The following is a 23,824-nucleotide window of genomic DNA, read 5'->3' as shown; positions in this document are numbered from 1 at the left end:
GATTCAAGCAGAATAAATTTCTGTCTCAGCAGGATATGAACTGAACTCCTAATTACAAAACTTGGAAGAAGTCTACATTTTTAGTTACATTTTACTTAATAGCCTTCTTAGCTTCTTCAGTTTCCTTCACCTAGATTCTTTTGGTAGAGTTTCTCAGCTGCCTTGGAAATCCCCTTTGAAGGTATGATTTCACAATGGTTTAAATTAGCTGGAGTTAGAGCTGCTGTGATCCCATCCTCTTGTCTATCATACGAGCCAAAAACTAGCTCCACTCAAAAATGATTGCTTTCTGGCCACTGTGACTTTCTGAACTGGTCAACATGTAGCTGCACATGCAGTGATCCTTGTGCAGTAAAATAATAGCAGCAATTGTTACTTAAAGTGGTTAGAAATTGACGCAACAGTATCTGGAGATCTTTCTCCACATCTCTCTAAGAGATGGATTTTTTCTTTCACATCACAACTTGTTTGTATTGCATCTTTAACTAATTCCTTCTTTCCCAGGTGGCATAGTAAAGTATGCATGACATTCCTGTCTTAGCAGCATTTCACACCAGAAGTAATACTAACTTCTGATACACATAGCTTTTAGTCTGTATCAAGAGACAAATACCTGTGACCCACAACATTTTAAGGACAACTGGACAAAGCTTTTTGTTATTACAGAAAAGCTATCACCCATGGGAATAAGCTGTCTTTTTCTGAAAGTGTATTACAGGTTTCTGGCATCTCAGTATGCTTCCAGGATGTGGGTGAGAATATTTATTGTGCCTAAGGTGTCACTGATTTACCTCACCCCTATAGCCCTGCTGTTCTTGAGTTGGATTTGTGCTTGTAGACAAAACATAATCAATACATGATCCGAGTTAGGTGTACTGTTACACAGTTAGCCCAATCTATCTCAGTGTCTATGTTTTCAGTTTATTTATCTTAACAGATCTTTTTAATAGTGGTAGTGGTTCATGTTTATCACAGTATCTTATGTTAAAGAGAAGATTTATCACTGTTCTATTCTTAATATTTAGAAGCTCTTCTGGACAAAGAAGCTTTTTCCTTTTTAAAGCAGTGAAGCCTTAAATACTGGATCTAGCAGTCTTTAGTAAGGCAAGATATATCCTTAACATTTAACTATGCACTAAGTTATGTACTACTTTCTTCTTTTTTCTTATCTTCTTTCTGAACAACTCCCCCACCACTCTTAGTACTTTGATTTTTCTCCTTCTACTCTTCAATTAATTCTAAAACATGCCCTGAAGAGCTCAAAGACCACAATAATACATATAATACAACAACAAAGATTTTCTTTCTTCTCAATAGATATTACATGCAGCAGGCGTAGCCTAGTTTGCCTGCTTTTCATTCATTTTGTACCCCTACTGTTATTCCATTTCATTTTACATTCTCCCTTCTACTAAGAAACCATCAATATCAATTTATGTAGCTAAACCAATCATTATCCTGTCACCTAAATACTACATCTTTCTTGCCTTTTCCTTCACTCCTCCTAGCTCTTTTATTTACTGCACCCAAAAAACCCTTCTCATTTACCTCCCATCCTCACTTGGGCCTCATCAATCATCCAGCTGCACAATGCTAAAGGTTAGGGAGATTAAGATTTAGAAGAAAACAAAAGTGACAAAAAAATCACTTGTTTTACAGAAATTGCTAAAAGAAAAATAAAAGAAAAAGATTAAGTTCTAGGAGGAAAAAGCCAGTCTAAATTTATCTGTTTAGTCTGTGGGCCACTTTCAGAGTACTCTTGTTAGAAATCAGTTTAGTTTAAATCCACTACTTGCTTAGGTCTTGCCTTCACATACAGCTGATCAGAAGTATTTATTTCAAAACAGTTTTGTGTGTAGACACCTACATCATAGTAAGATACAAAGTTTTGTTAGCTCTAAATGTCATTAATCAGTAGATACTTAAAATGCAGACAGATTTGTTAGTTGCAGAGCATGGAAACTGGAAATATGGAAGAAAAAATAAAAAATCCTAGTGGCTAGTTAAATAAATTGGCTAAATTTGACCAACTAAGCATAGGTTTTTTAATAATTTGTTTACGCATTTCTTAAATTATTTATGCAATGCCTTAAAAAATTACATAAGTACATCAGCTTCAAGTAAATTATTTTCAAGTTAAAATAAACTAACAGCTTCACCTGGTAAAACTGTATGCATAAATTTTCTTAACTATATGAGTTTAATTAAATTGAACAACAAACTGATAATTGGGCAAGTATGATTCAAAGCTTTACTCACACCTCATATATAGTACAATTTAATGAACTTTTTACAAATTTCTGCCTTCTCTGGACAGAGTATCTGTATGTGATTGGAGCATCTGAACAGAAACATTGGATCAGTGCATTGGCTGAATGTTTTGCTGAGAAGATCAAAGTAGTAACTAAACCAGTGGCATTTAATTGGTTATAATGAGGCTTTAAAGTTAACATCCATCAGGACAGCTGAGAAAAGTTCACACTTTTCTCTAGACTACTGTTTTCTTTGGTCTGTCTACATTACCATTTATTTGTTGGAGGCATTAATTGTCTCCAAAAGCAGCTGCAGGGTGTAGAACTTGCCTGCCTTATAAGTATGGTGTCAGTTAGTGTAATCTTCTCAATGTTTAGCTGGAGAAAGTGTAAACTGAGATTGAAGTAAACTTTTTCTTTTTTCTCTCTCTTAGGCAATAACCCTTGGTATTTTCAAGGTAAAGACAAACCTGTGACTATTTCTTGCAGAGACAACAGTAGACTGCTTTAGACTATATTCTGGAGTAGGAGAAAGAAATTAATTCCTGGAGACTTGCTTAATCACAGTAAGCATTTATGTGTTTGCAGATAAAAATAATAAATCTAGCATCCAGAGTTAAAGAAGAAACTCACAGTAATGATCCTTCAAGCCACAAGTAGTCTTTGTATAAAGAAGTGTCATATGATAGTTTTAAACATGGCTATTTTCTTGTTATGCTATTTCTATAGCCTTTTTATCTTTCAAGTCAGACTGATCATGTACATAGTAATTCTTTCACAGGATTTTAAAAATAAATAAGAAACTTTTCTATTGAGAAGAAGAGGAGCTTGTCATGTAGTTAGTTCTATTTTTTTCATTTGTTTACTTGTGCTTTGGAATCCAGTAATGAAAGAAATAGACTGTTTTCTCTTAATTACCTTTGATATCTTCTTTCTGTGATGATATTGCCAGTCTTTAGTTTCCTATAGTTTTGGAGTGTCTGGAAAGGGAAGGACGTTTTCTGATATGAATGCAATGTGGATGGCCTTGCTTTGTTATGAATTTATTTCTCTTTGGCCTATGCTCTCAATTTTTCCCACTGTTTTCAACAGTCTCGGATTGTTTGCTCATGAAGGTGCAATTACAGCTGTTACTGTAATTCCTAAAAGTTGTAGCCTTAGCCCATATTTATATTAGGAAATGGATAGTTTTATGTCTGTTGGTTGTGGTTTTTGTTTTTTTTTTCTTTGGGAGGGCGGGGGGGAGGTGGTGGCAGCTGCAGGTGGGACCTGACACACATGCTTAGTACATACAAAAGCCAAGAGGCTACCAAAGACAGAGCTCTTGCTATTTTAGTTTGGGAATCTAGTAAAGCCTTCTTTGTTGCTGATGGTAGGAAGCGGTAACTGTTCTAACAACGACCTCTGCTAAGTTCTGGTTTATAGGTGTCTATCATACATGTGTATTGAATTAGTCTACAAGGTAACTTAAAGAAAACTTTTAAAAGCCAGAATAAATACTGTAAATGCCCAGGTGAAATGAACAAGTCCCTGTAAAGATATGTGTTTGAAGTTGCCTATACTTCAACTAGCAGGCTTTTTGGTGTGCTACTTGAGGCTGGAGCTAAATACAATAATGCCTGATTTTAGAAAGGCAGGTAACATTAGTGAAGCTTTTATAAGTGGACCAATATCTTTTTAGTATATTAACTCTGACTTTGAGGCTCTGATAGTATTTGTTTTCAAATGGTCTCATTTTTGAAGTGATTATATTCATAATTAACTGATTTTGTTAAGTGTTCTAAATTTGCTTCCTAGTTCTAATTTTAGTTGAAAATTAGCTCATAAATTAAAAATTAACAAATAAGTCATTGACATATCTAAGTTTTGTCCAAGATCAAAGGAATCAAGAGAAACTGAAGAAGGGTGGGGAGCAACAGTCAGCTAAATAAAGCTAATTTCAGAATATTGTAATCTCCAAGCCTTACTTGGTTTGCATGTGATAATCATCACCGTAGGCAGCCTAGTAATACCTCATTTGTAGCTGTACAAATGGTTAATGCTGCGATTGTGTTTCCTGGTCCTATACACCAGAGCAGTTCCAATGCCAGTGGCAAGCCATTGCTGAGCAACAGCAGCATCTTCAGACTATGTTTCCACTTGCCACCATTTTTCCTTTAGGGCAGTTTGTGCATTCTTGCAATGTTTATTGGGTGCTTCAATTACCTGGAAAAGTATATGGATTCAGTAGCATCGTCCAAGGCAGGATACAGCTTATTTTGATTCTCACCTAGCACTTTGAAAATAGGTATCTTATTTCAAAAGAGCACTTTGGTTTTTGAAGTCCTTCAGGCTTTGAATGTAAAAACAGAGCTGGCTATTTTTAGAAAAGAAAACATGATGACATGAGCAGATGCAGCCATAAGCATACCAGCTAGTAGCTACCTTTTTCTTGTTTACAGAGTGGGACTAGTTACCTTTGCTGCAGGTTCACACTGTACCTGGCAGTCTCCAAGAAAGAAGAAAACCAGATAGGTGTTCCGGGAACAGCTAAGATATTTATTTCTGCAAACTTGTATCCTATGTACCACCATCTAAATCTCTGCTCTGTTCCCTGACCTTTCCTACTCCTTAACACCTCAAGTTCCTTTTCATGTCCACAAACTGTACTGTGCTCCAGGGCGAGGAAGGGGAAGGCAGGAGGAGGCTGATTTGGCCTTGTCAGATACCAGCTGATAGCAGGGGCATTCATTTAGACCTCTCTTTATAATCACAGACTTTATATTTTCAGAGCTCCAGCACTTCTGATGGACTTGGTTGAACTTGCTAGCTGATTTCAAAAGTTATTGCAGAAGAACATAGGGAATGAAAAAGTAAATACAGTCAATGCAACCATATGTTTTTTTCATTAGGAAGCTCTACTAGAAGAAGAGTGTCAGTAATGCATGGGAAAGAAACTAGCCAGTTTTTCAAAGACTGTCTCTCTACTGCCCACTTGCAAAACACCCCTAAAAATCTAAGTTTAAAGTTACTTAAAACATCTCTTGAACAATCAAAAAATGTCAGCTTCTACATGTAGGCTTAAGCCATAAGTCTGTTTTAGAAAGCTGTTATACTATTTTTAGGGTAGATTTCATTTTTCAGGGTTTGCAACAGTAATATCATACAGGTCTTGTTCATCTGTCCCCTTTCTTGCTTTTCCTGTTTGCATTATGATGTCTTATGAACTTCTAGTGGTGTCCTTCCTGATCAGTCCTCCCATATTCAGCTGGCTGGCCAGCTGGCCTGGTTGTTAGAGTGTTGGCCAAATACACATAGCAGGTGAAGTGCCATAGCAAAAGGCATGGTACTGAGCAGGCATGAGGGAATATGCACCTTCACTTAATGAACTCGCACCATAAGGCATTTTTCTGTGCTGTAGGCCCTCGTCTGTGACGATGTATTACTGGGAACCTACTTTTCATTTGATAAGCATTATTGTTATGTGACCTTATGCATAAAATGCCCATTCTTTGTAACATGTCACTGTAGTCTTGGGTTTTGTAATTCACTAGAAATTAAGAGGCATAAAGTGACATAACTATATGACATTATGTATGACACTATATTTACACCTGGAGCTTTTGTTTGCACAGCTGTTTCAGTCACAAGCCTCCCCTACTCATATCCCAACCTGACATAGCATACACTACAAACCTTTACAAACAGATGTTTGGAGCTTCCCATCAGCTACTCTTACCCATTAATGTTAACAACCCAATATATGTTACACTAGTCTAAATATTCTACTTGGCCAAAACCTTGAACATTATGCCTTTTGCGTACTAGAGTAATGCAATTTTCTCACTAGAGCAACTGAAATCATGTATTGCCTTAGGCTTTGTCCAAGTTGTATAAGAAAGTGGTTTTTTTCCCCTCTCAATTGTACCAGTATAATGGGTAGGTCATGGTAGCAGTTATACTAACGAGTAGTCTTTTAGTACTTCAGTACTTTTAGCACTTTTGGGTGTAAATAAGTTTATAAAAAGTAACTGAGTGTTTTCAGTGTTTGAAACTTCAGTTTTTGAAGATTGGCTGACCTTACTGCTGATGGGAAAAATAGACCAAAGAAATCAAAGGAATCATATGTGAACTGTTTCTTCCAGTTACTAAAGGGAGGGTAAAGAGGAGCTCTGTCTGAAAGAGGAATCACCCTACTGTACTTAACCATATAACATACAAAACATGCAGAGTTGAAAAGGCCCGCATTATATTGCTGTATAATAGCAATATAGTTGCTGTATAGTAGCAATTGGGGTTAGACCCATAACTTTCTCTTTGTTATAGAGAGTGGTGAAAAGCAATGATTTTGAAGCTAGGAAGAGTTGCAACAAGTGCAAAATATATGAATTCCTACAAAGTGTTTGTACTGTCATTAAGAATTTGATCCTCAATTTTCCTGTGGGGCAGTATTACCCCAGATTATAGTAAGAAAATGAAAACTAGAAGTACTTAAACAAAATGAGAATTAAAATCATATAATAGCAGCAGATGCAAAAATGTCTCAAAAATGTTAATCTGCAGGGACTTTACAGCAAGACACTAAAGACATAACAGTGTCTCTGACTGTGTTTATTTTCTCAAGACACTAATTGCATAATTCATTTACTGCTAATGTAAATAAAAATGGGCAATGGGACCTTCTGAAATTTTTAAGGCCTTGTCTGAGACAGTTCATTAACATATTGAAATATAGATCTCTGTCTCAGGGTCTTGCCTACAAGCTGGGATAAAATTTCTTTCTTAAGTTATCAATACTGAGTTTTAATTCTTCTGCCAAAAGATTATAGAAGTTAATGACTGCAGAGCTGAGAACTCAGTTGAGCAGAAAGAAACACCTTAGAGCCAGGAATCTGTTAACTGAGGTAGAAGAGGGCTAAGTCAACTCTAAAACCCAAAGAAAGGTAAGAGAAACAACTTTGCTGTCAGGCTATCATTTAAGACTCCACTGTCTGGTCACAAGAGGCAAGGAAACAGGAAGACAGGGTTTACATCATTTGCTAGAAAATGTCAAGCCATATGTGAGAGCAGGAGCAATAAAGTTCTGTGATTTCATGGCAGGTGTGAACTGTAGAGGCAATTTAGAAAGCCTCATAGACTTACTTAGAAGGTGGCATGGCTCAGGAGAAATTGTAATGTGAATTTTAACATTTTCTTTTTGTTTGTTTCTGCTGCAATCTGCAATTTTAAGTAAACAAGTTATTTTGTCCTTATACCTTGTCTGTCAATGAAAGTGAATCCTTTTATCTGACTCTTATGTTTCTTCATGGTGACAAATTCCACTACATGTGATGGGTTGACCTTGCCTGGCTGCCAGATGTCCACAGAGCCGCTCCCCCTTCTCAGCAGGATGGGGAGAAAATAAGATTAAAAGATCATAAGTAGAGATAAAGACTGGGAGATCACTTACTAATTACAGTCACAGGGGAAACAGACTAGACTTAGGAAAAAATTTGATTTATTGGCAATTAAAATAGAGTTGGATGGTGAGAAACAAAGACAAAAAAACTAAACCACCTTCCCTTCACCCTCTTGCTTTTTTGCAGGCTCATTCCCCCACTCCATTCCCAACTCCTCTACCTCTTTCCCCTGAGCAGCGCAGGGGTATGGGGAATGGGAGCTGGGATCAGTCCATAACAGTTCCTCTCTGCCACTTCTTCATCCTGACACTCTTCCCCTGCTCCAGGGTGGGTCCTTTCAATGGGATACAGTCCATCACAAACTGTTCTAACATGGGTTGTCCACAGGCCATGGTTCCTTCAGGATAAACCTGCTCCAGCATGGACTGTCCATGGGCTGCAGGGGAATAACACTTCCACTGAGGTCTCTCCCACATGGTGCAGGGGAATCTCTGCTCCAGTGCCTGGAGTGCCTCCTCCCCTCCTTCACTGACCCTGATGACTGCAGGGCTGTCTCACGTATTTCTCACTCCTCTCTCTCAACTGTTATGCAGCATTTTTTACCATTTCTTAAATAAATTTTCCTACAGGTGGCACCATCTTGGTTGAGCGGCTCAGCTGTGCCCTGTGGTGGGTCTGGAACGGTGGGTTGGAGCTGGCTGGAACCAGCTGTGCCTGGCACGGAGCAGCCCTGGCCTCTCGTCACAGAGGCCACCTTTGCAGATCACACCAGCTACCAAAATGTTGCCTTGTAGACCCAATACACTAAGATATTGGGACACTTTCACAGTAACCAGAACTCCAAAAAGTATCTCCAAAAGGTTTCATATTGTACCTCCACTTGAGCTGCTCAGGCTGCTTGAGAACTGGTACTCCAAAATTCTGAGAGTAAGAATTTTTTTCTGGTGGCTGAGAGTAGCTGGATATGTATCCAAGTAATAGTGGCACTCCTGACCCTCGAAGGGAGTACGCAGTATTTGTTCTAGGACTGAATAGTCCTTCTACAGCTCAGGAGACACATCTCAGGACTGATTTTTGTCCCATGGAGGGCCATGAATTATGTGTGCACCAAGATGTGGGTTATGCAACAAAGATTTAGCAATTATCTCTTCCTTTTGATGGCCCTAACAAAGTCATTTGTTGAGATGGTCCTCCATTTCCTGAGGAAGTCCTAGTAAATTGCTGGCTGTGTGGCAAGACTGAGGGATCTGATGATTAGAAATAAGAACACTGTATTGTATTGCAGGAAGTTGTGCTCTTCTATCTTTGCATTTACATGTGTAAAATGTAAAAAGCTGTGTAGCAGCAGAAAGCAGGAGGTATGGATCTGGCTGTGAACTCAAGCTCTGCTCTGCCTGTCTTTCCATCAGAGGAGGCTGGGAACAACTGGCCCCTCCACAACTAGCAGAACTTCCCATCCTTCATTAAGGCATACAAGTTCTGGAGGGAACTGGCAAAAGGTTTCAACCTGTTTCAAACCTGAATAAGACTCAGTGTTCGAAATTTAAAAGTCTCCCAAAACAGGTGGCAGTAAGGAACCAGGAACCATGTATGGTTTTATATATATGTTTGCAAGGTTGGGCATGTGCTTGCTTTTGGCATGATATTCAAGACAACAGCATGAGTAAAGTTATGTGTTGGGATGGTGGCAGATCAGCTCCTGGATTTTTCAAATTAGGCTTGCAAAAGTACTGGACATCTTGTCTAAGTTTCTGCAGTATGGCTCTCTACGTGCAGAACAGAAGTAAAAGCATTGCTGTACCTCAAAGAGATTTCATCAAGCTTAGCAGATTATTATGAAACAAGAAGATACAATAATATTGTTTGTTAAAGAAAAGCCTCAGAGGAAATTAATACCTTTATATTCATGGCAGGAGTGCATTTGGCTATTCTGTGTTGTTAAATGGAGAACATTCAGTGATATGGATACCAAACATTCCTCTGTATACTGGGTAAAGCAGCAGTGTTGTGTCACTTCAATATGTGACTGTCTTTAAGACGCCCTTAATCATTTAAAGAAATTGACAATTTAAAGTTTAGAAAATGTCAGATCAAGTATATATGGACAGCCTTAATCCAATCTTTTAGTTGGGAAATACATATACAAATACATGAATTAGAAATCCTACTGCAAAAATACATCTACTATTTTTGGAATATCCATTTAAAAAAGAAAAAAAGAACACCCAAGCCCCAAAATTTTGCTATTGAAGAATTTTTTTTTTTTGGCATTGAAGATGTGGGGAATACAATAATATGACCAAATTAGTGAACCATACCAGGTGTCTTCATTTGAAATAAACCTTTAGTGCTCACCTAGTTAATTCTCTTGATCTTTAGCTGCAGTATATGGTATCATGATGATTCTCACTATTATTACAGATACAAAAAAATATGTTCATATTAAATGACACACCTCAGTTCAGCTGTTCACGCAAAATGCTGCTTTAATTTTTTTTTTTGTTATTGAAGATACTTTCATAGACAAGAAATTTTACCACATCTTTCTACACACACAGACTTCAAATATAGAGACTCTGCTTTGCCCTCTCTCCATCTTTTAGATGTCAAAAGTTTGTTTAAAAAATAATTTGGATTATTGAATTTAGAATAGACAGAGTACTGAGTTTTAGTTGAAGAAAAGAAAAAGAACATCTTAGATTAGGATAAAATAGCAATTTGTGTTTTAAAAGTCCAAGAAATGTAAGTCCAATAGTGCCCTTAACTTTCGAGTTTGACTTTGGCTATAAATACCAGACAGGAAGATATTTTTGCAATATTAAATACCATGGTTGTGTAGAATAGGAATGAGTGCTACCTTCAGTTTATTTTCATTCCATATGATGTACCAAGAAATTTGATAAATCATTTTAAATATATGCTGACATTAAGGAAGCGCATGCATAGCACTCAAAGGGAGAAAGCTATTTACTTATTCTGTATATTTATTAGATTTTATTCCTGAGCTCCAAAAATGAGATAAATGTTAAGACTAGTGAGGAAGACAGAGTGCCTCAAGTTATAAAGATAAGTATGTGCATGTGCCTTGCTTTGGTACACTCTGTTGCTATGAAAAAAGTTCCAGAGTTGTGTTTATGAAAGTGGGAAGATAAATAGTGATTGTGAATTGCTTGTGATCACACAGCTGTGTGAGACACATCTGGCAATTAAGCAAAATTTTCTTGGATACAGGAATAGAGATGGATTATGCTTGGTGAGATATCCTATGGTAGACAGCAGAGGTTTACCTTCAAAATGATGTAATTGAAGATTTCTCATACTGATTTTTAAATGTCTATTTTAAAACTGTTTTTTTACTCGGTATATCACAGTCATGTGAGAGAAGTCAAACCTGAAAAAAACTTCACTTATCAAAGTGTGAATTCATTAGTAATTAGTAATATTTGAAATGAAAACTCAAACTTCTTTAATACTGTGAATTTTCTTTAATTAGTAGCCTTCCTTCTTTCTTCTTGAAGTAACCTGCTCTTCAGTGGAAATTCCATGTGGAAACTAATTCCATGTAGGTAACTTCTCCATATTTTAAAACTCTTTAAAGTATGTAACTACTGAGTTTGAGTTTACAAAGTAGTATAAGGGTTTAATTTTGTCTGAAATAGTGTATGTTATGAAAAACTAGTAAAATTCAGGGAAAAAAAAACACATAATTTACAACTGTTATGAAACAAACTCTAGAAAACCATAGGTGGAACAATCAGCATTTGTGAAAACTAGAACCATGGGTGTTCTCCAGGGACAGTGTAACTTTTATTAACTATGAAATTAGTATAGTTCTGTAAACTTGGAACAGTTTACACTAGCAAACTATCTGAAGTATTTTATTTGATAATAGTTAATAGTTTATAACAATAGTATTGTGATGGTGGTCGTCTTCGATGTGTATAATCACCTTTTTTTCTTTGACCCTCACTTTTCAGCTGCATTCTTTCCTCTGAGCTATGCACTGTTCTTACTGTGTTGGAAACACTTAAAAATCTCATGCTAAGATTATGGTTTTGACCTGTTAAACATGTGTGCGGTGTTAATATCTGACGCACCAAATTATCACAGATATTAAAATAAAACTAAATTTGTAATATTGTGACCAAACAACATCTTTCTGACAAAGAAATTGAAAAGTGGCAAGTTGTCATCAAACCATTACTTTCACATAATGGGAATATTTTTCATAGTAGTTTTTACCTCTGGTGTTTTCAACTTTGATAATTATAATGTAAGATACTACTGGTACTTGAACTTTTATTCAAACTAAATGTAGTAATTGGAGAAAATAATGTTCTAACATGTTCTTATGTTTGTATTGCTGAAACCTGATTTTGTCCAATTTGTCAGTGTGAAAATCCCAGCCAGACCCAATACAATTAATTATTTAATTGAATCTTTAGTGTTCTTTTAAAGTAATGTGAGTTAGTTCTACATATCTTTATAGTCCTTTAATCTTTATAGTCCTGAAGTACTCATAAATGACTTGTAATAACCCACAGTTGCTGTTCTATAGAAGGTACTTATTATATTAAACTAGTCTGTAGGTCCACTAATTGTAAACCACTGCTGATGACTTGCCTTTTGGTTTTTTGTTGTTTTTGTTTGTTTGTATGTTTGTTTGTTTGTTCAGGTTTGTTTGCTTGCTTGGTTGGTTTTGGTTTTTTTTGCTAGATTGTTTTGGATAACTATTACATTAACTCAAAAACTGGAAGATCTTATTCCAGATGAACTCTGCAGATAATTGATGAATATTGTCATTAAAGCATAATAACTAAACTAAGAATCAAGACCATCACCCTACATCTTTCATTGTTGATCTTTTTGGTACTTAGTATGATAAAGCAGATACTAGAAAGGGACAGAGAAATGGGCAGATTGATCACTAACTGAAAAAGATAATTTGATTTTAAAAAATGCAAATACCTAATGATTGAGGACATCATGGAGGATTTATTTTGGAATAAATATTTTACTAACACTGTCTCCTTCAGAGTGTCATCATGCTCTTTCTTGATTGAATGAATAGCTCTGAACAATGACTTCTTAAGCAGGGTAAATTGGTGATAGGAAAGAACATCATGTGTTAAAATGCAGGTGGTATTAAGACTACAAATTAATAATTTGTTATCTATGGAGAATCTGAGTATGTTTCATGTTCTTTACAAGTTCTGCACTAGAGGGAGGAGTTCCATTGTAATGTTTTGAAACGTCATTTATTACATAAACTCATGCCAAAACAAAGTTTTAAGGATTTTGTTAGAAGCAGTCATCAATCATTCTACTAGAATGTAAGATGCCTCACTGTTTTTTTCCATTATAAATTTAAAAACAGTGATAGTGACAGGCCTTACTTATGGCAAAACATAGGATCCAATACTGGTAGCTCAGGTGGGAAAATCTTAGAGCAACATTTTCCTTAAAATCTCTAAAATAAACCCAATTTCAGTCAAAAGTTCAGCTTAAAAGTCTTCTTTTGCTGCTGTAACTGAAGTATAAAGGCTTTTATAAAGTACACTTCTGTAATAATAAACTATGAGTACAAGTGAAGTAGCAAATGTGGTTCTGGAGGACTCAGCAACTTGGTATGTATAAATTCAGCAGAGCTATCAAAACTTGTTGAAACACCATGAAAATTGGAACTTCTCTGTATCTACCTAAGGAAATAAAATAATTTTGTAATGTTTAAAATCCTGGATTAAAACAGGTGAAGTTTTAAGAAATGTTGGAAATCAAGGTCAGACTCAACAAGAATTTTCGCATTTACCACCTACTAACACCTATAAAATTGCTGCTGCCTTACCCATACTGCATTTGTTAGTTAATATTTTTTTTAATAGAATAAAAGGCAGGAAAAATTGCTTTTCTAAATCATTCATTTCTTTCTCCCAAGTAAATGTGAAGAGGCTGCATATTCATTTGATCAAAAAAATAAATATACCTACTCCCCCCACCCCCTGGTATGACAATAAATTTTTACTTCTTGAGCATGTCATTCTTTAGTCACTGCCTCTTGAGTTTATATGATTCCATTGCCTTTGGTAAACTCTCTCTCTCTCTCCCCTGCCACCCCCCTGAGTTAGGAGGAACAAAAGCAAATTTGAGTAGAAAAGCTTTTCTACTAAGAGATTTGAATGACAGCAAATGGTTTTCACCATATTAGAAATCTTGTATTAAATATCAGCCTGTGCAGAAACTGGTGTCATTTTAATTGCAAATCAAAATGATGCTACAAAAATGTAAAAGCTTGCAAAGATCCCTTTACAGTTTAGTATGGGAATATGTGACCTGCAGAACAGATTTAGTATTGAGATAATGCAGCCTTCTATTAGGCAAAACCAGCTCAATTGTCTTAAAATATCTTTCTTGTAAGTCATCAGCAACTTCCCTATGTACCTTTTTAAAGATGTTTGTTAATCAAGTAACCCAATATTTACTGTGTGCAGCAGGTGCAAGTTTCAGGGCAGGCATAAGCCTTGGTGAATGTTTCAGATTCATTGCATATACTATTTACGCCAAGGCAGAAATTTAACTGTCTTCAGTAGGCTTGTGTGAACTGCATCAAACAGGCTCATGAGCTATGAATGACCTCTTATGCCATGTCTTGCATGATCTTTGAGTAATTTCCTATATATAAATCTATTGTTGATGAGGCTTTGGCAGAGCGCATGGTTCTGACTTGTGAATACCTACTACAGGTTCAAGGAACAGAGATCTTCCCAGATGAAAGGTAATAGACATGAATAAGTGCTCTTATCTTTATTAAAATAAACCTTAAATCTTAAAATTATCTTACCTTTATTAAAATTATTTATGGGCAAAATTTACTGCTGAATGAAAGTACAGAGTTGCTAATGTGGTGGAGGACCTTTGTTTCCTTACTCCATGTTACTTCACATCATGCTTGAAAAGTCTTAGGCTTTCAAAGATGCAATTCTAGATAGAATTCTAAGAACGGTATAAGAAATTCAACACTCTTTTTTTTTTTTTTTTTTTTTTTTCTTAAAGGCTATGCCAAAGTTTAGTTCGGTGTACATGGGAACACATGCTGAGGTATGAATGAAGTTCAAAATATGGATTTATCAAAATGGCCTGTTATTTTATACTGCTGTCAGAAATAACGTGTCATATTTTTCAATAAGGCTGTAATATTCTACTTCAATTTTGTTTAATTTAAATGACAGCTTAGTGACAACTGTCTTTAAATACATGATCAAAGGAAATGTTTTTTTTAAGGAGACACTTATGAATTGATTGAAAACCTAGAAGTGATCAGCAGTCTCTAACTGTTAGTTTAATAATTGAAACAACTTTCCCATTGCAGGCTTTAAGCAAAAGATGCTACTTACACCAAATTCTAAATCTTGAGGTAAGTTCTTCCTGAAGTTTTAATAAAGGCGATCAGTGCCAGTAAGATGTTTTGCGAGGTCACAGAATTTCACATGGCATGTAGTTCCATATCTGAAAGGGAATAGGGGATTGCTTCTGATTCATTCTTATGATGTATCCAGGATAATAAAAAATCTTGCTGTGCCTAAGTTATTTGCTCATATCCTTCTAAATGTCATGTATAGGTATTTTCACTAACATGTACAATATCGCTGTATAATATTGATCTGTTAGAACAGGAAGAAAATGGTTCAAAGTTTCAGGGAGGTCATCTTTAATAAGTAGTTCATAATATATATCCTTCTAAGTGGAGGAGTACTAAATATGACATTAATTGTGGTTTGGATAGGTTTTTACCTATTACAATTTGTCTTGCAAAGATACTTCGAAGGTATACTTTTTATTAGGTGGCCAACAGACAAAGCGTCAAAGGCAGAAGTGTGCCAGTGTTGATTAATTTCTTGCCAGTGTTAAAGTGGGACCAACTTTCCTGAGTCAGTGGATTTACACCAGTCCTCTCATAGTGTAAGTGTGCCTAGTGTCCTCTGCAACAGCCAGAAAGGTTTTTGGCAGAGAGGAAAGCAGCACTCTCTTCAGCTGTCATCCATGAGAGTGTTTTTTGAGGTGAACCTTCCTTGCTGGTGTCCTAGCAAGAGAATGATACAAGTTGAGGATTTGAAATGAAGTTACAGTGACTGGAAGTTTGATAACTGGGTTTAGAAGGAATATTTAGGAATAGCCACCTATACAGTTTTTTAAAGAAAAGGTTAAGAAGCAACTTAATTATGGTCTATATATACTCAAGGAAAGCATTTCTGATAATAGCCAGCTTTAGATCCATTTGGAGGTAAACAAGCATTTTGAAATCCATTTTGGGGGGGCTGAAATTAGACATTCAGACTAGAAATAGGGTAGCTTTTTGACAGCAATTGGAACATAGTGTAAAGGGATCACATAAAGATTCCTGATGTTGAAGTGCCTGTATACGTGCAAGGTGCCTTACTTGAAATGTCCTAGGTTCACACACATGACAAATGACGCAGAGACTGTTGGTTACAGAGTTTTGGTCTGTATGGCATAAAATTTCAGACTAGATTCTCAAAATAGTTCCTTACTGGTCTTAAATATCTGTTTCAGTATTTTAGGACCTCCAAGGTAGATGGGTTTCTGTGTGGCTTATTAATTATGGGTGCCAAAGTTTAACTCTGAGGGAGTATTTAACTCATTTGACTAACTGGAAATTCCACGGTTTTCTCCTTTGCACTTTCTGCTTCATTATTTCTTAAAAAGAGGTTTCCTCCAGTGGCTACACATAGTTTGCTTTCTCTTGCTTTTAGGGCATGATGAGCTGATTGCTGTCCTCCATTTTGAAGATCACGTCATTAATTCTTCTGATTGTTTTCTACTGTGTAGTGGTGTTTGAGTGGAGCAGGGAGTGTATGCAGAAGCGCTAGAGTCTGTTCGCACAGTTAGAGATGTTATTTGTGGAGATACAAACATAATATAAATTGGATTTTATGATTTATTACCAAATGTTCTAGAATTAGTTTGGAGGGGGAAACACAATACCTGTGTGAGTGTTTATTATTTGCTATTAATATTTTTTATTTGATTATTATTTCATCAGTGTAACAATATAATTGGTCTGACTTATGACAGTAACAATATCTACAAACAGGAGAACAAATATTTGTTTCACATGCTGTGGTAATCTCATGTCACTCCCAAGTATTTCAACCCATTTGACCCTGTAACAGTAGTAGCTGTAGTCATAAGGGAACTTCTGTTTTGGTTTTCTTAGGTTGTGGTTATGTAAAGAAAAATCATCTTAAGGACTGCAAGAATTACAGAATGGGTTTGTTAACAGAGAATACTTTGTGATTATTGCCACTCTTTCTTTATATGGTTGAAGACTTTAGAAGTACAGAAGGCTGACTGCTAATCTCCATGCAGATTTACTCAAAGCAGTTGTTAACCAGGGCTTAAACCAAGGTTTATGCAAAACATACTGAGCTATTTACATATGTTTGCTAGAATAGTGGATGCTATTATTTTTATGAGAATAGTTGCTTTAATGTCTACCAGTTGATTTCATAGTGACAGCACAGCAAAACTTAAAAAGTGATGTGCTGATTTCTGTTTTAGCAGGTGATCTGTGAATGCATAACATTTTAAAGAACTGCTTTCCCATTGCTAGTGTTCACTGCTGAATATCTGTTCTTACCTTAAGATGTACATAAAGCTAGTAATTATTCGTTATATTACTAATTTTAAAGTATTTTGTGCCTCAAAACCACTAACAAATGGAAACTCTGCAAAATGATCTATGGACTGAATAAGCAAGCTGGTTAAAGAGATGCTTCTTGCTGTTTAGATTAATTTGTCATCAATTGTAGAACACATAAGAAGTCACACACGAGTAGATAACAACTATAGACTTTATATAAAGATGTGTTGACACTGGCCAGAAACTAAGTACCCAGCCAACTACTCACTCTCCCACATACCTCTCCCCTCCCTCCAGTGGGATGGGGTACAGAATTGGGAAAGCAAAAGCAAGAAAAAGTTATGGGTTGAGATAAAAACAGTTTAGTAAGTGAAGAAAAGAGGAAAGAAAGAACAAGTGACACAAAGGCAGTTACTCACCATTTCCAACCAGCACATCAATGCCCAGCTCATCTCTAACATTGGTTACTTTAGAAAGACTACACATACAATTTTTACTGTTGAGCATGTCATTATATGGCATAGAATTTCCATTTGGTCAGTTTCAGTCATCTGTCCTGGCTGTGTCTTCTCCCAGGCTCTTGCTCACCCCTGGTGTATTCCCTGGAGGGGACAGAGTGAGAAACAGAGAAGGCCTCGATCCTGTGCAAGAACTATTCAGCAATAGCCGAAACACTGGTGGGTTATGAACGCTGTTTTGGTCACAAATGCAGAGTACAGCACCATAAAGGCTGCTGTGAAGAAATGTAACTCTGCCCCAGGCAGAGGCAGTACAAATATACATCTATCCCCAAGCGATGATTTCAGACTATAATGCATAAATCTATTATTACGGTGCAACTTACTAGACAGTCGTAACGTCTTTACTGCTTAGTTGCTACTTCCTATTTTCTGTACACACAGAGCTTTATTAGATCTCTAAAGTGCTTTCAACCACAGTTCTGTTATGCAAAGTAAGTTATAGTTTCTGTATGCTTCACTGAGACAGCTTCCTTTGAAATTATTCCCCGCTGAATTGTGTTTATACTGAGACTTATGTAGTGCAAAGGTGAGTGATGGAGGAGACAATGCTTTTGCTGTTTTGCTTTGGAGAGATATTCTAGCCAAGGAAATTGTGTAAACAACAGAGACACTTAGAAAGTGCTCTTAACTTCACTAATACAGTGGAAAGGCTAGAATGACCGTCAGAAGTCATTAGGGTATCGGAACTTAAGCTGGCATTAGTAATTACTTATTATGCAGGCACTGGTTATGGATTCACAATCCAACATTGTCCAGGTCTGAAACTTGAAGGGAATTTAGATACCAAAGCAAATATTATGTATTTATCTTTTGGTTTTGTTTGTGCTATGATTAGAATTGGGCAGCTTTTAAAAATATTTTAAACAAATGTTACCTGCCGTTAACTCCTATTATCTGTAGGAAATTTGTATTTTAACATCCAAATTATTTACAGCATTTCTTGAAACCAGCTTAAAATCTTATCAAAACTTTGCAAAAATGTGACTGTAAGTTCAAAGCACAAATGCAGTGCAATTTAGATATCAAAGTGTGCTTTCAGCTTTTGAGGAACTCTATCTAACTTAATTTAAATTACCTTAGTTATGGCTATGCTGTCTATCTGTCACACTAGCAAATCTGAGAGTTACTTCACCCTGGTGAAGAGTAATTACTTCCCTACTCTCTTGCATTTTTTTCCCCTCCTAGACAACGAGATTAGATGAAAGGAAAAACTCATTTAGGCAAAAAAAAAAAAAAAGAAATTTACTAAAAAAACCCCCCCTCTAATAAGGAGCATCTAAAAGATATTTTGATCTGGGCAATTAACATTTCCCCTGGAACACAGCATGGTAATTTCCTTCTTTATTAGAAGCCAAGAAGGACATGTTGCTTTCAAGATTAAGCAGTGCTCAGATTCTATCTTCTTTTTTCTAATATCCCTCATGTCCCTTTCATATGGTAAATCATCTAAAGAAACAGCAGTGCTGGTGCTGTATACAATATGGTTGATCTGCGCTGTTCTTAGTCCTAGATAAATTATAGCTAACAGCCAAAACCAAATAAGAAACAGAAGAGCATAGCGATCTATGTAACAAATTAAAACTCTCTTGTATCAAATGTTTTTAGAGGGATAAAGAGGATTATATAGCTAAGAAAAAGTAAATTTTATTTTCAGTAACTTAAAGGCCTTAGTATTCTGAAATTATTAAGGAAAAAAAAAGAAAAACCTGAAAAAAACCAAAAATCCTAAGTCCCCAAATCTAGTTCCATCAATCTCTGTATGAAGGGTACTGATGGAGGTGGCAGAGGAGCTTGCCAAGCCAATTTCCATCATTTATCGGCAGTCCTGGTCAACCGGGGAGGTCCCGGATGACTGGAAGTTAGCTAATGTGACACCCACCTACAAGAAGGGTTGGAAGGAGGATCTGGGGAACTACAGACCTGTCAGCCTGACCTCGGTGCCTGGGAAGGTCATGGAGCAGATCATCTTGAGTGCCATTATGCAGCATGTGCGGGAGAATCGGGGGATCAGGCCCAGTCAGCATGGGTTTATGGAAGGCAGGTCCCACTTGACTAACCTGACCTCCTTCATCTGCAAACTTACTGAGGGTGCACTCGATCCCCTCATCCAGATCATTGATAAAGATATCAATCAGAACTGGCCCCAATACTGAGCCCTGGGGAACACCACTTGTGACTGGCCGCCAACTGGATTTAACTCCATTCACCACCACTCTTTGGGTTCCGCCAACCAGCCAAGTTTTTTACTCGACAAAAAGTACACCTGTCCAAAGCACGAGCATCCAGTTTCTCCAGGAGAATGCTGTTGGAAATGGTGTCAGAAGCTTTACTGAAGTCCAAGTAGACAACATCCACAGCCTTCCCTCATCCACTAAGCAGTTCACCTTGTCATAGAAGGAGGTCAGGTTGGTCAAGTGGGACCTGCCTTCCATAAACCCATGCTGACTGGGCCTGATCACTATATTGTTCTGTATGTGCCACGTGATGGCACTCAAGATGATCTGCTCCATGACCTTCCCAGGCACCGAGATCAGGCTGACAGGCCTGTAGTTCCCCAGATCCTCCTTCCAACCCTTCTTGTAGATGGGCATCACATTTGGTAACCTCCAGTCAACTGGGACTTCCCTGGTTAGCCAGAATTGCTGATAGATGATTGAAAGTGCCTTGGTAAGCGCTTCTGCCAGCTCCATCAGGACCCTTGGGTGGATCTCATCTGGCTCCATAGACTTGTGTGTGTCTGAGTGGTGACGCAGGTCGCTAACCATTTCCCCTTGAATTACAGGGGCTTCATTCTGCTCCCTCTCCCTGTCTTCCAGCTCAGGGTGCTGGGTACACCAAAAACAACTGATCTTGTTATTAAAGACTGAGGCAAAGGCGGCCTTAAGTATTTCAGCCTTTTCCTCAGCTTTTGTCACTGTTTTCCCCCCACATCCAATAAAAGATGGAGATTCTCCTTTGCCCTCCTTTTGCTGCTAATGTATTTATAGAAACATCTTTTATTGCCTTTTACTGCAGTAGCCAAATTAAGTTCTAGTTAGGATTTGGGCCTTCTAATTTTCATAGAATCATAGAATGCTTTGGGGTGGAAGGGACCTTTAAAGATAATCTAGTCCATCTCCCCTGCAATTGGCAGGGATATGTTCAACTAGATCAGGTTGCTCAGAGCCCCATCCAGCCTGTCCTTGAATGTTTCCAAGCATGGGGCATCTACCACCTCTCTGGGCAAACCGTTCCAGTGTTTCACCACCCTCATTGTGAGAAAGCTTTTCCTTGCATTCAGTCTAAATCTACCCTCCTTTAGTTTAAAACCATTACCCCTTGTCTTGTTGCAGCAGGCCTTGCTAAAAAGTCTGTCCCTGTCTTTCTCATAGGCCCCCTTTAAGTACTGAAAGGCTGCAATAAGGTCTTCCCACCAGCTTTCACTGTTCCAGGCTGAACAACCCCAGCTCTTTCAGCCTTTCCTCATAGCAGAGGTGTCCCTCTGATCATTTTTGTGACCCTCCTCTGGAATTGCTCCAAAAGGTCCATGTCCTTCCTGTGCTGAGGACCCCAGAGCTGGACGCAGTACTCCAGGTGGGGTCTCACCAGAGCAGAGTAGAGGGGCAGAATCACCTTCCTCGACCTGCTGGCCACATTTCTTTGGATGCAGCCCAGGATATGGTTGGCTTTCTGGGCTGAGAGCACATTGCCGGCTCATGTCCAGCTTTTCATCTATCAGTACACCCAAGTCCTTCTTGGCAGGGCTGCTCTCAATCCCTTCATCCCCCAGCCGGTATTGATACCGGGGATCGCTCTGACCCTTGCATTTGTCCTTGTTAAACCTCATGAGGTTCACACAGGCCCATTTCTCAAACTTGTCCAGGTCCCTCTGGATGGCATCCCTTCCCTCAGGCGTGTCAAGTGCACTGCTCAGGTTGGTGTCATCTGCAAACTTGTTGAGGGTGCACTCAATCCCACTGTCTGTGTTATTGATGAAGATATTGAACAGCACTGGCCCCAGTATGGACCCCTGAGGGAGATGACTTGTCACAGATTTACATCTGGACCTCGAGCCATTGACCACTACCCTCTGGATGCGACCATCCAGCCAATTAATTCCTCATCCACCGAAGAGTCCAGCCATCAAATCCATATCCTTCCAATTTAGAGAGAAGGATGTTGTGGGGGACTGTGTCAAAAGCCTTACAGAAGTCCAGATAGATGACATCCGTAGCTCTTCCCTTGTCCACTGATGCAGTCACTCCATCATAGAAGGCCACTAGGTTGGTTTCTTCCTGCATAACCTCATGACATCTTTGTAGTCCTCCTGAGTTGCCTGCCCCTTCTTCCAAAGGTCGTAAACCATCTTTTTTTTCCTGAGTTCCAGCCAAAGCTCTCTGTTCAGCCAGGCCAGTCTTCTTCCCCGCCAGCTCGTCTTTTGGTACATTGGGATGGCCTTTAAGATTTCCTTCCTGAAGAATGTCCAGCCTTCCTGGACTCCTTTGCCCTTCAGGACTGCCTCCCAAGGGATGCTGTCAATCAGGCCCCTAAACAGGCCAAGGTCTGCCCTCTGGAAGTCCAAGGTAGCAGTTCTGCTAACCCCACTCTTTACTTCTCTGAGAATTGAAAACTCTATCATTTCATGATCACTATGCCCAAGATGGCCTCCAACCATCACATCACCCACCACATCACCTTGTTCACAAACAAGAGGTCCAGCAGGGTCTCTTCCCTAGTTGGCTCACTCACCAGCTGTGTCAGGAAGGCCTCTTCCACACACTCCTAGACTGTTTCCTCTCTGCTGTATTGTATTTCCAGCAGACTTCTGGTGAGTTGAAGTCCCCCAGAGAGCAAGAGCTAGCAATAATTGGACTTCTCCCAGCTGCTTATAGAATATTTCATCTGCCTCTTCATCCTGGTTGGGTGGTCTATAACAGACTCCCAGCACAATATCCACCTTATTGGCCTTTTCCCCGATGCCTCCCCTTAGACAGTCAACCCTTTCGTTACCATCATCAAGCTCTAGACAGTCAAAACACTCCCTAACATACAGGACTACACCAGCACCTCTCCTTCCTTGCCTGTCCCTTCTGAAGAGTTTATACCCATCCATTGCTGCACTCCACTTGTATGAGTCATCCTGTGATGTTTCTGTGATTGCAACTATATAATAGTTTTCCAGCTGCACAATGGCTTCCAGCTCCTCCTGTTTGTTGCCCATGCTGCATGCATTGGCGTAGATGCGCTTCAGCTGGGCTATTGATCCTGTCATCATTTTTGGGGAGAAGCCCTGATGTCTATGTGACTGTTCTCAGGTGCTTCCGTGTTTTCTAACACATCAATAACCCTTGTGTCTTTGCTGCCTTATGGATCTCCATCGCCTACCTCCACTGAGATGACAGACTTAAGGACCTCGCTAGCACACCATCCCTCAAACGTTGGTGTGCCACCCCCAGGCTTATCTCTAGCAAGCCTGCTTTTAGCCCTTCCCCCTTCAAATCTAGTTTAAAGCTCTTTCAATGAGCCCTGCTAACTCCTGTGCAAAGATCAGTTTTCCCCTTTGAGACAGGTGTACCACATCTGTCACCAGCAGGCCTGGTGTCTTGTAGACCGACCCATGATCAAAACCCCAAAATTAGCATGTGTTCTGGGTTATTCTCTGTCACTGGAAGCAGTGACACTGAGACAATGCTGTTCTGAGCATGGATTAGTACATGAGATGATTAGATTTAAAGTAGCTTTGTTACTCTACTAAGATGCAAATGCATAACTTGTTGCTATATACCAAGACTTTAAGTTCAGCTGACTAAATTCCTGTAAACTTGTACCAGCAAGACTAAACCAGTATCTTTTTAATTTCCTGCTTTTTATCTTGAAATAATATATTAATAACAATAACAATACTTCGGAAGTAGCATGTTTAGCTTTACCAGAGTAGCTGCTAACATAGGAGTGGACTGAAAACTTCGAAATGTTGGTACTTAAAACTACATACAGATTTTGGCTCCCCCTAGTGAAAAAATGCATAAACATTCA

At 38.2% G+C, this 23,824-nt stretch overlaps 1 long non-coding RNA gene across 1 annotated transcript; it reads left to right on the top strand.

The window, feature by feature from the left end:
• The first annotated feature begins 2,635 nt into the window (after positions 1–2,635).
• LOC148050473 (uncharacterized) lies at positions 2,636–17,060 on the top strand. Its single transcript, XR_015701076.1, has 6 exons — positions 2,636–2,710; positions 11,124–11,192; positions 14,371–14,402; positions 14,681–14,725; positions 14,997–15,041; positions 16,399–17,060. It is a non-coding gene; the product is annotated as an uncharacterized LOC148050473 (long non-coding RNA).
• The last annotated feature ends 6,764 nt before the right edge of the window (positions 17,061–23,824 follow it).

The sequence above is a fragment of the Nipponia nippon genome, unplaced genomic scaffold (assembly GCF_047370975.1).
Source record: "Nipponia nippon isolate SJK-2023a ecotype South Korea unplaced genomic scaffold, ASM4737097v1 scaffold_8, whole genome shotgun sequence".
Lineage (NCBI taxonomy): Eukaryota > Metazoa > Chordata > Aves > Pelecaniformes > Threskiornithidae > Nipponia > Nipponia nippon.
This window is presented reverse-complemented; position numbering and strand designations above follow the sequence as displayed.